The sequence below is a fragment of the Amblyomma americanum genome, chromosome 2 (assembly GCF_052857255.1).
Source record: "Amblyomma americanum isolate KBUSLIRL-KWMA chromosome 2, ASM5285725v1, whole genome shotgun sequence".
NCBI classification, from domain to species: Eukaryota; Metazoa; Arthropoda; class Arachnida; order Ixodida; family Ixodidae; genus Amblyomma; species Amblyomma americanum.
In genome coordinates, this window is record NC_135498.1 from 157959135 (window position 1) to 157976853 (window position 17719).

The following is a 17719-nucleotide window of genomic DNA, read 5'->3' on the forward strand; positions in this document are numbered from 1 at the left end:
CTCGCCTCGGAATGAATTCATCGTTGTTGCGGTCTTGTTCAGCGCGTTTACTGGCCATAAATCGGACACCGGCACGTCGCATCGTCTCACCTCGCCTATAAGCAAAAGTAGAAGTGATAAATTTGCTTTATTTTTTATTTTAAGTGACGATTCTGCCGCTACAAGGCCTACGAGGAGAGCCGGTTTTGTTGACAGTACTAGTTGCCGTCGTGACAAGCAGATGGCGCCACTAGGCTGGGCGTTTCGTTGCTAGTCTGCATACGCTGAACTAAAAATGGGAATCTGCTTGCGTTTACGTACGCAAGCGTGCATACGGTTATGGTACACAGACAGCATCAATTTATGCTCGTTTTAACCATATCTGTGTATGCCGCGAGCGGTGACGTGGTGGCCGGGAACTGTGTGGAAAAGCGAGAAACAGCAGCGGCGCGGCGGTTCCGCCTCGTCCCGGCGTCAACAGATGAGAACAGGTCCTAGTTTTCCCGGCGGCGAGTCCGCTTCGCTCGCCGGGCTCGCCGGATTTTTGGACAAGTGTGAATGCGCCCCTAGTTGGGCGCGCCCGGGTGGTGGCCACCGCCACTGGGGTCCCAAAGTAGGAACCTCAACCTAGTGCTTGTTAGGATCGGTCTTTCATTTATCCCTTGTCTTACGGAGCGGTTCACGTGTTGGCCGATATATGAGACAGATACTGCGCCATTCCCTTCCCCCCAAAAACCAATTTTCCAAGATCAGGGCGCTCGGCTACTGATCCGGGGTTCCCGGGTTCGAACCCGATCGCGGCGGCTGCGTTTTTATGGAGGCAAAACGCTAAGGCGCCCGTGTCCTGTGCGGTGTCAGTGCACGTTAAAGATCCCCAAGTAGTCGACACTATTCCGGAGCCCTCCACTACGGCACCTCTTCTTCCTTTCTTCTTTCACTCCCCCCTTTATCCCTTCCCTTACGGCGCGGTTCAGGTGTCCAACGATATATGAGACAGATACAACGCCATTTCCTTTCCTCCAAAAGTAATTATTATTATTAATTTTCAAGGACGCTAAGGCTCCCGTGTGCTGTGCGATGTCAGTGCATGTTAAAGATCTCCAGGTGGTCAAAATTATTCCGGAGCCCACCACTATAGCACCTCTTTCTTCCTTTCTTCTTTCACTCCCTCCTTTATCTCTTCCCATACGGCGTGGTTCAGGTATCCGACGATATATAAGACAGATACTGCGCCATCTCCTTTCCCCCAACACCAATTATTATTGTTAATATTTCAAGGAGACAATTATGAGCATGGCACTCCACCCCAGCTGCTGTGTGCAAAGTGCTCTGCGCGTGTTTTTCCTTTCATTTATTAACTCTGCACGCGCGCAGCTTGTACAAATATATTATGTAAATAGTTTCTTTATCACCGCTCCCTCTATCCTTTGTTAATGTCACCTCACCTCTATCGTTTTACTTCTTCAAATTGCCTGCTATCCTTTATTTCCGCTGTCCCAGCTCAGGTGCCGCCGCCATTGATGGCAGATGCCGGGGTTAGCAAAAATCATTTACCTTCCTTTTTGTTTTTATTTCGCATTAAACACCTACTGCTACTACTTTCTATTATGGACGGAAGGATAAAAGCAACTTTTATGACACGGAAAAATATCTTCCACGGTCCGAACATACCTTCTGTCCCTTCCTAGTAAATGCTTTCACCACCACCCCAACCATCCCGGAGACGACCACCACGACACCTCATTCTTAATTTCTTTTTTTCACTCCTTCCGTGTCGTACCAGGTGTCCCCGAGATCTGTGAGACAGTAACTGTGTATTTCCTTTCCTAAAAAAAACAATTTTCAATTTCCTCAAGCCCCGCCGCGGTGGCTCAGTGGTTAGGGCGCTCGACTACTGATCCGGAGTTCCCGGGTTCGAACACGACCGCGGCGGCTGCGTTTTTATGGAGGAAAAACGCTAAGGCGCCCGTGTGCTGTGCGATGTCAGTGCACGTTAAAGATCCCCAGGTGGTCGAAATTATTCCGGAGCCCTCCACTACGGCACCTCTTCTTCCTTTCTTCTTTCACTCCCCCCTTTATCCCTTCCCTTACGGCGCGGTTCAGGTGTCCAACGATATATGAGACAGATACAACGCCATTTCCTTTCCCCAAAAAACCAATTATTTTATTTATATTTTCTCAACGTTACAGACGCCAAGCGGCGTCTGCTTGCCCAATACACCGAAGGTTTCGTGCTCTAATCAGGTTCAACAGTCGTTAAACCACAGCCAAATTTTGAGGAAAGGAACTGGTGCAGAAATCGCCCCACATCTCGGTGGACACCGCAACCACACCATAAGGGAAGGGAAGATGGGAGCGAAAAAAAAAGGTTGGCTGTGGTTAGCTGGGGTTAGGCCGAATTGCGAAAGCTTCGTTTCCTCGGCACGTAGTCTACGCTGCGTCTCATTCCGACGTTCTCGATAACTCAAAGCGGTCTCTTTCGCAGTTGAAGAGTCACGCCGTGACGTGGCACGACTACTTCTAGCCGCATCTTCATTACGACGCTTCTCGAATCGTGCGGCGCTTCTTCTGGCGTCTCTTGAGCGCGTTTTCTCTTCCTCTCTTCGTTCTGTCATTGTTGCATCTCTCTCGCGCCCTCCATAACGACTACACTACACTAAGGCAAAGCGCATATATATATATATATATATATATATATATATATATATATATATATATATATATATATATATATATATATATATATATATAATCACCAATAATTGAAGAAACATATCAGGATTTAATTCACGACGTTCAGGCTGGAGGACCAGCCTCACTCGAAAAGGGCTAGTCCTCCAGCCGAAACGTCGTGAATTAAATCCTGTTATGTTTCTTCAATTTTTGGTGATTTTATATTATATTTAGGAAATCAGCTGCCAGAAATCACTCTTGGTATATATATATATACCTATGAAGGGAGCTGACAGTCACCGAAACCAAGGTGCATAGGGGAGTGTTTTTTTTTATGTGTTGTGCTTATCAGAGGGATATTATAGTACTTAGATTAATAAATCGCTTAAAGAAAATTACTTATAAAGCAGCAGAAAAAACAACCATGCCGCCGGTGGTATCCGATCCCACGACCTCTGAATATCGCGTCCGGTGCTCTTACCAACTGAGCTACGGCGACGGCTGTCCAATCTGCTGCTCTCGTAGGTATTTATGTTCATTGGGTGTAAGCGAAACTTGAGAGTGTTCACCAGCGCCACCCTCGACCATAGCGGCGGACGTACCACGTCCTGTAATACCGCGAGTGTGACGTGGAACGTCAACTAACGGCGAGGGCGGAAACTCTGCGAGAGCCCTCTTAAGCTACCTATGGCATCAATACTGCCAGAACCGAGACCCTGGTTAAGCTATTAGCAGATAAGTTAAATGAAATGAGAAGCCCGTTTGACAAACCTATGAAGGGAGCTAACAGTCACCGAAACCAAGGTGCATAGGGGAATGTTTTTTTTATGTATTGTTTATCAGTGGGATATTATAGTACTTAGATTAATAAATCGCTTAAAGAAAATTACTTATAAAGCAGCAGAAAAAACAACCATGCCGCCGGTTTGATCCGAAACCACGACCTCGATTATCGCGTCCGGTGCTCTTACCAACAGAGCTACGGCGACGGCTGTCCAATCTGCTGCTCTCGTAGGTATTTATGTTCATTGGGTGTAAGCGAACCTTGAGAGTGTTTATATATATATATATATATATATATATATATATATATATATATATATATATATATATATATATATATATATATATATATATATATATATATATATATATATATATATATATACTACGATCTCTACCACCATTTCGTTTTCCACCCGCGGCGGTTGCTCAGTGGTTAGGGCACTCGGCTGCTGAGCCGGAGTTCTCGGGTTCAAACCCGACCGCGGTGGCGGGTTTTTATGGAGGCAAAAAAGGCGCCCGTGTGTTGTACGATGTCAGTGCACATTAAAGATCCCCAGGTGGTCGAAATTATTCCGGAGCCCTCCACTACGGCTCCTTTTTCTGCCTTTCATCTTTCACACCCTCCCTTATCCGTTCCCTTAAGGCTCGGTTCAGGTGTCCAGCATATATGAGACATACTGCGCCATTTCCTTTCCCCTAAAACCAATTATATTTTTTAATTTTCCTTCCCTTACAGGCGCAGTTCTGCTGTCCACCGAGATATATTAGACAGGCGTCGTTTTCTTGTTTGACAAGCGACTGTCCGGACACCGTAGAGTATCTGTTACGGGTCCAATTGGACTTATTTTTGGAAATGTGGCGGAGAGTTTGAAGGATGCTTCATTCTCGCCACCGGTTGGTCCGGTATTGCACTGCCTCCGGGATCGGCCTTGTCATTAGTGCGCCTTTACAATCCTGTCTTTCTATTCCATCTTTCAACTCTCCTACTATCTGCACGTGGCAGCGATTGCGGCTCGGCTTGAGCCAGTGGGCAGGCCTGTGCACTTTCCTTTACTTTCTTCCTGCCATAACTTCTCTATCTCTCTCTTCTTGTTTAACCTACACCTACATGCAAGATAAAAATTACTGTCAACGTGAGCTCTATCTACAATCAAGGTCAAATTTGCGGCTTCGTTGGTGACTGGAGAAGCTGGCGCAGTGAAGCTCTTCGCTTCAAAAGCGAAAGAGATTGCCGTAGTGAGGGCCTCGGAAATATTTCGACCACCTGGGAATCTTTTACGTGCACTGACATCGCACAGCACGCGGATGCCTTGGCGTTTCGCCTGCATCAAAAAACCACACGCAAAAATGCATGTTAAGAGGTGCTGATAGCGTAACACGTGTATTGAAACAGCCTTTATGTTAGGCGTTTAACAGGTCCTGGACCAAGGTTACGAAGGCACGTGGCAGGTTCTGGTCCCGGGAAGCGAGCCAGATGGGCCATTGGGGGGGTTTGGAGAGAAGGGGAAGGATAAGCGGTAGACACGAGGGCTGATTGGCGCTTTGTAAGCCAGTGTCTCATATCTGCACATGCGTGTGCACCATTTGAGCAGTGAGGTGTACAAGTGTATCGCATACAAAAATTTTGCCTGGTGTATCAATAAGATTAAACTGTATTTGCCGAAGAATGCGATCTTAATTATTCGATAAGGATGGGTGGGGCAGTGGCAAACCAGCAAATTCCAATTATTTTCTGCGTGTAGTGTTCGTAGACAGTGAGTTTGTAAGAACTGACGGCGTGCACCGTCGGCGAACTCGTCCATGGAATCCCCGGCGCCCCGTTTATAGTATAATGTTACATAGGTGCACCATTTCCCTTAGTCCGGCACTTGAATCTGTTGGGACTCACGAGTCTTGCTGCTGCACACAATGTTAAGGGTCTCTGTGCAAGCGTATGTGCGCGGCAGCCATAGTAGGTGCGAATATAACTTTGAAAATCGAACACGTATATTAAGGCCTTAAATCCTTTTCTACAATATTTGACATATAAAGCTGGCTCAATCAGCGGAGTGCAAGGTTGAACAGCTGGGAAATAAGCGGCATTGATATAATACGCAATTAGCGCTGCAAACCAAGCAGACCAGCTAGTATACTATAGGGCGCTGAATAACAGAAAATGCAAGTGTCTCGACATTTCCATTGCTAGTAGGAACTCGGGAACTTTCGTGAGCACATTTTCAGGACCGGGTAGAGTAATTTGACGCTAGCCATCTTCCGTCAACGACCGATTGATGTGGTGGTTCTGTACACCAATATATGAAATTTGCAGCATTCTTCAGAGCATGTTTCAGGCCGAATGTAGCTGACACACCCCTGTACGAGTAAACATCTTCAGGCGTTCGCTACTGATCTACATTGTGCTCCCCTTCTCATTCTTTCAATGCATCTCTCATACACGGGCCTCAACAATTTCGCCTCCATAGAAATTCGACTGATCCCTGCCGCGACGGACGAAATTCGATGGAGGCGAAATTCTAGAGGCCTGACTACTGTGCGATGTCAGTGCTCGTTAAAGAATCCCAGGTGGTGTAAATATCTGCAGCCCTTCATTACGGCTTCCCTCAGAGCCGGAGGGACTTTGGGCGTTAACACCCCCCCCCCCCCCTATAACCTTCTCTAACAGCGCTGTTCAAGTATCCAACGGGAGTGGCATACGAGTTTTCATTACTTACGGTAGCCTACTTGAGCACAAATGATTTTTAAAGGGGGGAATTGAATATTAAACGCACAAAACAATGCAGCTGGGCAGGCCAACCATTTAATGCGGGTGTGACTAAAAGGCAACATAGTAAACAAACACTAATGATGTTCAAGTATAAAATTATGAAACTCCACCTGAAAACAAAGCAATCACACACAACTGCAGCTGATGAAACACATTCACCTTAGGAAGAAACACACACACACACGGATGAGCGCTGCACTCACGGCTGGTTCACTGCATCCCTTATAAAAATGGCATAAAGACAGTCTGTGGACTTCTTATACTCATTGCCTTCATATAGATATTTCTTTTTGTCTATTCGTAATCTGCATACTGTCTATATACATACTTGCCCCGCCGCGGTGGCTCAGTGGTTAGGGCGCTCGACTACTGATCCGGAGTTCCCGGGTTCGAACCCGACCGCGGCGGCTGCGTTTTTATGGAGGAAAAACGCTGAGGCGCCTGTGTGCTGTGCGATGTCAGTGCACGTTAAAGATCCCCAGGTGGTCGCAATTATTCCGGAGCCCTCCACTACGGCACCCATTCTTCGTTTCTTCTTTCACTCCCTCCTTTACCCCTTCCCTTACATCGCGATATAGGTGTCCAAAGATATATGAGACAGATACAGCGCCATTTCCCATCCCAAAAAAACAATTATTATTATTATTATTATATACACACATATCTATTGATTGTTTATGACACTCTATGAAAATGAAAATTGTTTTTTGCGTAAACGAAATAGCGCAGTATCTGTCTCACATATCGGCGGACACCTGAGCCGCGCCGTAAGTTAAGGGATAAAGGAGGGAGTGAAAGAAGAAAGGAAGGAAGAGGTGCCGTGGTGGAGTGCTCCGGGATAATTTGGATCACCTGGGGATCTTTAACGTGCACTGACATCGCACAGCACAGCACAGGGGGACGTCAGGTATATAATACCCCTGTCACAAGGCCAGTTTGAATAGCCAACGAGTCGAGGACCTTCAAAATTCTCAATCGCAATCGAACTCGAAGGAGGTGTGTCGCTGCTACACGGCAAATCCCAATGACCATTGAAATGGTTCTCGTGTCTTACGCCACGCTTGTGTGGTGCCCCAATCGCTACTTTTAATTTTGTAAAAATAACGAAAATATTAAATAAATGTACACTAAATGCTGAAATACACTCATATGCGCACATCGATTAAAACCCTTTTAAATGCACGTACGCGAAGGACAGATGCAGACACTGCTGTAGGCACCCTAATACAAGACGAGTCAAAACCAAGCGAGTCCAAGTGCGTCGGAGCGCTGCTTCGTCAGGCTTAACGCCTGGGAAAGCTCCATGATATCTGAAAAACAAAACCCATTTGTCTCTTGAAACTTTATGCGAGGGTAAGAATGCGCAAATCGAAGGCGAATACAACAGTTTAGAACACGACATTGCTTTCATGGATTAGCGACGAAGCTGTTATAGCTGTGAAGCGGGTGGGCAGAGCGCCGCAATGTTGTCAACGCTAATGGTGTCTTCGACAGGTATAGCTTTAGATCGCTCTAGAGCGCTCTGAGAGGCGACCATACATTCGGCTGGTCGAAACCGGCCGCTCTGACTACATTCGGCTGGTTCTTTCTGAGCGCTCGCCTCCAGCTCAGAGCGAAAAACGTCGGAGTGGCTCCGAGATGACTCCACGTGACAGAGCCACTTCCGCCATTTCGCGAAAGCGGTGCGAGGCTTCGGCGTCCCCTGCGCGTAGACAGAAGCAAGTGTAGGCTTTTCACGCAGCAGTAGCGTCCTTGCTGTGTTGTGTTTTGCGGGTGCCACGCTGTGTGAGGCAAAATGTCCAAGAGACGCCGGATAACTACGCTAGGAACGCGGTCTGTGTTGCTGTCGCACAACAACAGTGATTCCAGCAGCAACTCAGACGAGGACGACAGTGCTGTCCACAAGGCGATGTTCGAAAAATGAGCGTCCCGTGGGACGGAAAGCCGGGGTAGCGATCGATACAGGATATGAGGTCACGTGCAGCTAAAAGTAATCAAGGGACCTTACGTGCGTCTACTGTTGACATTAGCAGCGCTGCCGCGCAGTGGTTCCGGAAGTTACGTCCCCCTTCTGCCTCCTGCGTTTCCGTTCTAAAAACTCGCTGACCATTCGGCTTGACTAGTCTCCCTATGCGCTCAGAGCGAGAACGGCTCCCACTCTGCCAGATCCTAACCGGATCGCGGGAGCGACCAGTCAATAATAATAATAATAATAATTGGTTTTTGGTGGAAAGGAAATGGCGCAGTATCTGTCTCATATATCGTTGGACACCTGAACCGCGCCGTAAGGGAAGGGATAAAGGAGGGAGTGAAAGAAGAGAGGAACAAATAGGTCCGTAGTGGAGGGCTCCGGAATAATTTCGACCACCTGGGGATCTTTAACGTGCACTGACATCGCACAGCACACGGGCGCCTTAGCGTTTTTCCTCCATAAAAACGCAGCCGCCGCGGCGTTTTTATGGAGGAAAAACGCTAAGGCGCCCGTCCAGTCGAAGATACCATAAGTACGTGGGCAACGCAAACACCGCTACGCAGAATCAATGCACTTAAACTAGTCTGTTACAATTTTATAATTAATGTTCGGTGTGATTGCTGTAATGTTTAGGCGAATAATGTTTGTTCATGCTTTTGTACCGCGAACGTATCGTGCACGAAAGTGCGCTGGGCGTCACTCGAAGCAACGCTAGCAACCTTGGGCAGCGTTCGAAGGCCCTGAAAATCTCGATGGAGCTCCGCGCTGCTCCGTTGACTCGACAGACTATTGACTCGATGGCCATTGAAACTGCCCGTGTAGCAGCGCTCGATAGTCTTTGACCCGATCGACTATCGTTTCGAGGACCTTTGAAATGCCCCTGTGACAGGGGTATAAGACAGAGGCTGTCTGCGTTGCTGAATGCGCCAGGAAAAACTTGCAGAAAAGATGGTCACAACTTGTGCGATTATCTTGTTTTATTCATCCAACGGTCCTTGACAGTAGACCATCCTTCATCAGAGCAAGCATTGAATTTCTCACACTGGTTATGGACGGTCCACCGTATGTCCTCACCTCAGAATGTGTAGGCAACCACCCAGCTTCCGTATGCGACTTCTCGCCCCTATACCTCGTCGCTGTACGCTCTCACCCATGCGCCGTTTCCCTGCCTTCGTTGACGAGGAAAACTAAGTTCTGCCATTTCGTAGGCACGAATTGTCTATTCTTCGATGAGCTCAAGGCGTCACCTTTCCCACCACAACGTCGTACAAGTCACCGTCGAGGGAGCGCCGATATACGCGCTTGTCGACGCGGCTTCCGTGGTTTCCATCACTCATGAAAGCCTATGCCGCTCACTGCGCGCAGTAACAGCGTCATTTTGCGGTCTGTCGCTCTGCACTGCAAGTCAAGAGCGAACTGCACCTCTGACTGAAGGCGCAGCGCGGGCCGTCATCACGATATTTTATATACAGTTCAGATCTTGGTCCTGCCGTGGCGTCCCTATGACCTGCTTCTGCGGTGGAAATTCTCGTCGCAGCGTAATCCGTGACTGATTGCGCCTCTACTGGGGATAAATTTTCTGCGCTGTGCGACGAACATATAACTGAAACCCATTCAACCTGGATGCAGAAGCTCACCGTCGCTGAAGAAGCCGAATTTCCACCGGAGTCTTGAACGCATGTTACTCCCTCGTATCGTTCCACGTCTACAGCCACCGTTTTATTTATGTCAGCTGCTTCCTTTGCGCGCCGCAAGAACCTGCCGCTATTGTATGCTGTCTTTGATGTCCATAAGGACTCTTACGAAGATGGTTTTGCGGTCTGTCGCTCCGCACTGCCAGTCAAGAGCGAACTGCACCTCTGACTGAAGGCGCAGCGCGGGCCGTCATCACGATATTTTATATACAGTTCAGATCTTGGTCCTGCCGAGGCGTCCTTATGACCTGCTTCTGCGGTGGAAATTCTCGTCGCAGCGTAATCCGTGACTGATTGCGCCTCTACTGGGGATAAATTTTCTGCGCTGTGCGACGAACATATAACTGAAACCCATTCAACCTGGATGCAGAAGCTCACCGTCGCTGAAGAAGCCGAATTTCCACCGGAGTCTTGAACGCATGTTACTCCCTCGTATCGTTCCACGTCTGCAGCCACCGTTTTATTTATGTCAGCTGCTTCCTTTGCGCGCCGCAAGAACCTGCCGCTATTGTATGCTGTCTTTGATGTCCATAAGGACTCTTACGAAGATGGTGATTTACAATCCGTCCCAGTGTCCATTTACCCCTATGCGTGGTGGGACGCTTGACTCCAAGTTCCATTATCGATGCTCGCTAGACTGCCTACAGTCCCACAGTGAACCCTCTGCATTCAGGTTCCGTGTGTGATATGTTGCCTGACGACAAGCTTCCATCGACTCACCTTGAGCAGCTGCCCGGATGCCTTTACGCCTAATATCAACTGCCCCTCCTCGCACCGAGACCGGTTTTCACACGCCTTGTCACTGAGGCCGAGCGTCACATGATTAGTGAGCATGTTGAGAACGTTCCGAACAGTGGCGTCACAACACCTGCAGAGCCCTTCGTATTCTCCCCTGGCACCGGTAAGAAGAAAACCGGTTTTACCAGATTGTGTTCATTAGCGCCCCCTCAACAATGTTAGGCACTTTCCAAGCGTTTGGCACTTTCCAATGGATGATGGAAAGCTTCTTACGCAAGCTCAAGTGCCCCGCGTTCCACTGCTGCCTAGACAGCATCCTTGTCTTTTCCAACGATTTCCGCTTCCAACTCGCGCGCCTACAGCGATTTTCGGGGTGAATAACCGACGTTCACCTGCAGCTAAATCTGAAAAATGCCACTGCGAAGCCAGGCAGTTGATAATCTTGGGCCACATCATATCTAAGCAAGACCACTTCCATGGCCCGGCCAAGCTCCCTGCTGTTGCGTAGTTTCCAGACCGACTTCGAACAAGCAACTTCGAAACTGATCAGCTCCGTGTTCCCATTTGCAGCGCTTCGTCCGCAATTCTGCGTGTGTCACTGCGCCCGTGACGAAGCTGCTTGTCCCACCACGTGACCTTTTCTTCGAACGCGAAGAAGCGTTGGCTGACTTCAATGTCAGTACTCTGGCACTACGACCCAGCAAACCTTAGCGAGGTAAAAATTGACGCGAATGTCTTCGGCCTCCGGAGTTGACTTGGATCAGCTTAAACGTGGATCTCAAGAATACGCCGTTTCATACGCCAAACGGGCGCTAATCAAAATGAATGTAACGACTCCGTTACGGAGGAGTGTTGAACTGTAGTTTGGGCACTAAAGATAGTTCGGCCATGTATCTATACGGCCGCCAGTTTGATGTCGACATGAGACATGTAGCGCTTTGCTGGCTCTTTTAAAGACCCGTCCGGTCGCATCGCCTGCCGAGATCTCTGCATTCAAGAGTGTGGCATCCGTAATCTACGCACCTGGTCGCAAGCACAGGAGCGCCGGTGCTCTGTCTTGCACTCCACTTCCCAGCGATGCTGCCAGCTCCTGGGCCGCAAATCTCGTGTTCTAACCCCGGGCATTCAATGGTACGCCTAAGGAGGAGCGGAAAGACCGATGGCATCCGTCCGTCATCAACGCTGTGTTCACATCACCAGCGGTTGAACATCTTCGCACACTGCGCCGCAAAGTTCCAATTTTGTACGCCGGGACGGCCATCTCCCAGGTCCGCCTATTTTCCTGATGTTCGTCGGTGGCTCCTAGGGATTCCTCGCCATTTGCAGTTTGACATTCGTGCTTCATTCCATGCCGATCCTCAGTGTGCGCATGCTAGACTCCTGAAAACATACAAAATGATTTCTCGGCGTTACTACCGGTGCGGAATGTACGGGTATATTTGCCAGTACGTCGCATCCTGCCTCGCCTGTCAGCCCCGTAAGTCTCCCGCTGCGCGAAGTCTGACCGACCCTTTGCAGCAACTTCCATAACCTGCACGCCCATTCGGTCTTGTGTGCGTTCACCTCTACAGGCCACTGACCTGCACGGTCTCTAGAAGCCGCTTCATGATCGTCGGCCATCTCATCTGGTATGCCGAAACCACTGCCCTTTCCCGTTAGTACTTCACGCGAAGTTCTCGCCGCATCTTCTCGTCGCATCGTTTTGTGCATCGACCCGGCGAGCACAGCGCGTCCTTAGTGGCAGTGGACGTGCCTTTCATTCCCACGTCGTTGAAACACTCCTCGTCGGATGTCGCATCGTTCATCGTACCAAGGTAAGCTACAATCCTACGTTACCTATCGTGACGTACCCGTACAGCACCGCCACGCCGTAAAACGATAAATTTTCGTCTCTCTTCGTACTCTACAGGAGTGAGCCACCCTGCAATACGGACACTGTCCAACCAGAAGTTGCAAAGCATGCTAAAAAATATCGTCAGCTGTTCTGTTCTTTTACCTAAGAATCCCGAGGCTGCCAAAAGCATGGACACGACAAACCTGACGCTAAACTTTCTTGTACAGAATAACTAGTGTGGCTCTGAACCTCATCCTAAACAGCGGGATTGCCGTAGAAATTGCCGTAGAAATTCCGCACAGAATATCATGGTCCTTATCGCATCATTCAGAAGCGTCCCTTCAAAGTTTACTATGACCCGATCCTTTTTCCGTCGCAATAGGTCGGTAGGGTGGCTCCTCTTCATTACCTAGTCATAGTATAAAACTATGACGGATGCACCTAATATTGTTGTTGTTGCTGTTGACTCAAGTATAGTTAATGACGCGCACCGACTGCGGGCGATAGGCCATGGCACACGCAGCGACTGACAAATGGTCCAAAACATTTATGAGATAAAAAACCAATTCTGATTCGGTTATTTAATTTAAGAACCGAAAGTAAGCAGGGATAAAGGGATGTGATAAAGACAATATTTACATAACAATACGCTTGTTCAAGTTGCATACGTGCAGAGTCAATAAAGAAATGAAAAACACACGCGCGAAACATTTTGCACACAACAGCTGGGGTGGGGCGCCCAGCTGTTTATCGTCCTAGGTAGCGCAAGAGGAGCGTTAGGCCACTGCGAGACACTAACTGGTTAAAAAAAATTGAACTAAAACTTATTCTGGGGACGAACACGTAGAATCGAGCACTCGCGCTTGTCTTCTAATAATGCCGCGTGAGCAACCCGTAAGATTTCCGTATTCGATAATTTCTGTAGGTGCGGTTGCAGCCCGTAATAGAGCAAAGCGTCTATTTAGTTTTGCGCCCGGCAGGTGGCGAAAAAGAAGGTGTACAGCCGCTCCGTGACGACGCGCACAACGCTGCCGCAGATGTGGGAGTGCCCGCACGTTCCTGACGGGGAAGCCAGCATGCGCAAAATTCTCGTCGAATGTGCGCAACAAACGGCTTCAAATCGGTGGAATTTTCACTCAGACAAAAACAATGAACGCATCGTTGAACATTCACTTCCGTACGGATTGAAAAGCTCACCGAAGCGACGGCCATGTAGCAGAGCATCCGCCTCATATTCGGCAGGTGCTGGGTCCGGTCCGCAGGGCTACTGGGTATACGCTGGTTTTCTAATGGGTACAAGGTTTCTCCCGGCCTGCTGCTCTGCCCGAACATCTGGGGCGAAATGCTTGGGAAAACTGTAATGGATCAAAGAGTTGGGTTGGCAGGCCAGTAATTTGAGGAGTGCATGTTGTTGGGCGAGTCGGTCGTACATCGTTGAGTAAAGGTACGGCGCAAAATAATACAAACATGGACGAGAAGGGCACAAGGACGGGCGGAGACTCGCGACTGGATTTATTCAGAACAACACATACTCATAACTTCCACACCACCATGTCAGTCACTGAGCGCAAGCCAGAAATCTGTATTCTGTCTGATAAAGTCTTATCGAGGTATCACTCACGCAGTCATCTCTTTTGTGCCTAATGAAAAAAGCCTCAGCAAGTTTACGCGCCATCTGGTCCCGGCTACGCCGCAAAATCCTCGTTTTCGGCAGCAAAGGAAGGCATGGGCTATCACGCGTAGCCGAAGGGCATGCGCTACAGTGTAAGGGCAGATTAGATCCTTTTCCGGTCTTAATCGAAAGCTGGTGTGCCCTCAGCCGGTCGTTTACACATCGGCCCACATATAACCTCTTTTGGGAAGATATTGCAAGAAAAATGTTAAACCGCAGAGGTAACTTAGTCTATTGAGCATTCGCTTCACATGCGGGAGTTGCAGAGTCCGAACCCCAGTGCCGCCTGGTACCCACCAGTGACACAATCGGTACAAGCTTCCCCGGCCTGGTGTTTGGCATACTGGGGACGAAATGCTTGTAAAATGGGTCGTTGACCCCACCTTGAGTACAACAAAAAACCTTGTGCAGGACAAAAAAACCTTGTGCCATGGCGCTCTTTGGCCTCAGATGCTCTTGCGCCATAAAATTTCATTTTCATAAAGAAAAGAGGTTAATCAACGCGGACTATACCGTTGCCTGGTTGAGCTAAATGCAGCAATTTCACCGGATGTTACGCCATTAGTTGAAATTTAGCATACTTGAGACGTACTAGCGGAGATGTACTTCGGTTTTACGTAGGGAAGCTGCGCATGCGCAGCGGCAAGTGCGTGGCCGGGAAGGGTTAGTGCGCGTGCGGATCAGGCAAGCCTTTCCCCTAGTACGTCTTCAAGTTCTGTCCTAGTGGCGGCTACTGGTTATTACCATGAGAACCAGTGTTGTCACCAAAACCGACGCTTGCCTTGGACCTAAAGAGGCAGAGTCGTCACTCTAAACAAAAAAAGAATAAATCAAGCTTATCACTCATACGTTTTCTAATAGGCGAGACGAGACGAAGCGAAAGACCGGTGCCCCTATTTGTCACCAATTAACGGGCTGAAATGGGCAGTAACAACGACGAATCCTGTCCGAAGAGAGGCGTCCTGCATCGAAGGCTGCCGCCATGCTTGTCGTAGCCGGAATGCAACTTCTTAGAATCGGCGCCAGCAGTTTGTGCGGAACCCATCGCGCTTCCATGTGGGCTTTTCGGCGGAATCTCCGCAGCGGCGGCGGATGCTGCTCGCTCTCGCTGCTGAATCTTTTTTTTTTATTTCATGACAACTATCTTGACACCATTTAAGGATGTTTCACACCGAAGTGGTGGCCTTGTGGAGAGAGAGAGAGAGAGACTCTTTAATGAAGAAACAGAGAATTTAGCCGGCGTTTCAATATCGCTGGCATGCTACTCTGCGTAGGGAGGGGAATTTGGGAGATAAAGACTGAAGGAGAGCAGCGTGGAAGAGGTGGAAAAAAAACGAAGATAAAATGCAGCCATGAAATGGGTACTAAGGATGCAGTGGCGAGTATTGATGTAACCTATGGAATGATGGAGTGAATAGTCCGAAGAATGGGCTGACGAAGTTCACTGCAAGAAGAATGCATGAAGGTAACCTGCAAGTGAATTTAGAGCTTATCGAGATGTCCAATGTCTTTTAAATATGTAACAAGAAAGTTCATTGCAAGTCTCTGTTGCCTGAAGCAGGCTAAGGGGCCTAAAGCTTTGTCCATTGTTAGGGGCACTGGGCAGAGCTTCTGCATGCAATGTTCATAGTACGCACGCTCGTTAACATAAGCAGGGCACTCAAGCAGGATATGTTCCACAGTTTCTATCGAAGCACAGTTGTCACAATGCGGACTGTTCATTTGTCCAAAGCGGTATCGCAGGCCATTTTTATATGCAGCATTCAGACGAAGTCGGTGATAAAGTGTTTCGAGTTGTCGAGGAATTCTGGGTGAGAGTCTTGATCTAAGATGTGGGTCGATTGAGTGAAGAAATTGGTACTGATGTGTCGGCAAACTTCAAAGCCGATACGTTTCTTCGTACGCAAAACCTTTAGCCATTTGGGACGCATCAGATTTCGTGAGAAAACTTCGAATGTATCTCTGATGTTGATGGCCCTTACGGGCCGCTTCATCTGCTTTTTCATTAGCCATAATGCCACAGTGAGCAGGTACCCACTGAAATGTTATGCAGTGGTTTGCGGCAATAGCTAATGATGGATATACCCAATGTCCAGGGAAACTGGCTGGTGATTCGTTTTCTTCAGCAGGTTGGCCAGAATCTGCAGAGATGCTTTTGAATTGGTGAAGATAACCCAACGGCCGGCGGTTCGGCGCAGGATGTAAGAAACAGCTTCCTTAATGCCGTGAAGCTGAGCTGTTGTAGAGGAGGTCCTCCGCTGCAGCCGGTAAGAAAGGGCATGGCCTGTTGAGGGCACATAAAGGCCACAAGAAGAAGTTTCTTTAGTAGTTGAACCATCGGTGAAGATATGGGTGTGCTGCGTATATTCTTCGATTAAGTAGGCGAGAGTAGCTTGCAGAAATGCTGCCTGTGGCATGCGGCTCTTTGCATTCACACCTGGAACAGACTTCTTCACCTTTAGAGGAGAGAGTGTCCATGGAGGAAAGGCCAGAGGTAGCAGTTTCTGAGGCTGATTAATAGTAGGAAGGGGCAGGAGCTGCACTGCCTGGCCAAAGCTAGAGTTGCTGTGAGTTAGGTGGACACGGTGTAGGAAGTGCTTCTTCCCTTGCAGGACATGGCGGAGATGGGTACGCATAGTTTCCTGGGTGGCAATTACCTCTAGTGGGAGACATCCTGCCTCCGCTCCTGTTCCTGATGCAGAGGAACCCTTTGGGAGGCCAAGACATATTCGCAGGCAGTTGTTCCGTGCGGCATTGAAAGTCTTATTGCTTGATGTAGATAATCTTTGAAGCATTGGTAGACAGTAGCGCAAGGTTCCTTCAACGTAGGCTTTTTCAAGCAGAAGCATTGATCGGCAGTTGCTACCCCACCTTGTTCCCGCCATGAGCCTGAACACTTGCGATGCTGCAGTAATCCTCGCACGGAGTTTTTTTATCTGAGGTGACCATGACAGATTATAGTCGATTACAACACCCAGGAATCGCATTCGGGAGTTGCTGGGCTCGATCCCGAGCGCCGCCGGGTGCCCACCGGTTTTCTAATGTGTACAAAGTTTCTCCTGGCCTGGTGTACGGATGCCTCAATGAGAGAAATGCTTGGGAAAAGGGCCGTGGACCAAACCCCCTTGTTGATGGCCCAGTGATTCGTTCCACTGTATTACAACTACATATCCACATTTTGCGGCTTCAAAACCCGCTTGTGTCCTCTTTTTTTGTGATCAGTCGTGAGAACACTGTTTTTTTTTTATGATGGAGCCACCGAAGTGATAGCCCTGTGCTAGAGCATATCCGCCTCACATTCGTGAATAAAGTTGCCACACCGCGCTCTCTGCATTACGGTTGAGCTGCGTATGTGATGCTATTTTCATCGTTTCACCTTCGATGGTGATCGTTTCCAGGTAACAGAGAGCTGCAACATACACATGTTTATCACTAATGCTGATACCTGCTACATTTTCTTCGCTCATTCGCTCGAATGATCGTCTGATGTAGGCAGCGCGATTGACGGCAGTATAGTCAGGATGGCTGCTAGAAGTAAGTTTATTGAGGGGCTTTAGCTAGGAGGCCGATGGCGGAGCGATCGTCTACGACAAGGCCTTCCCTTGCT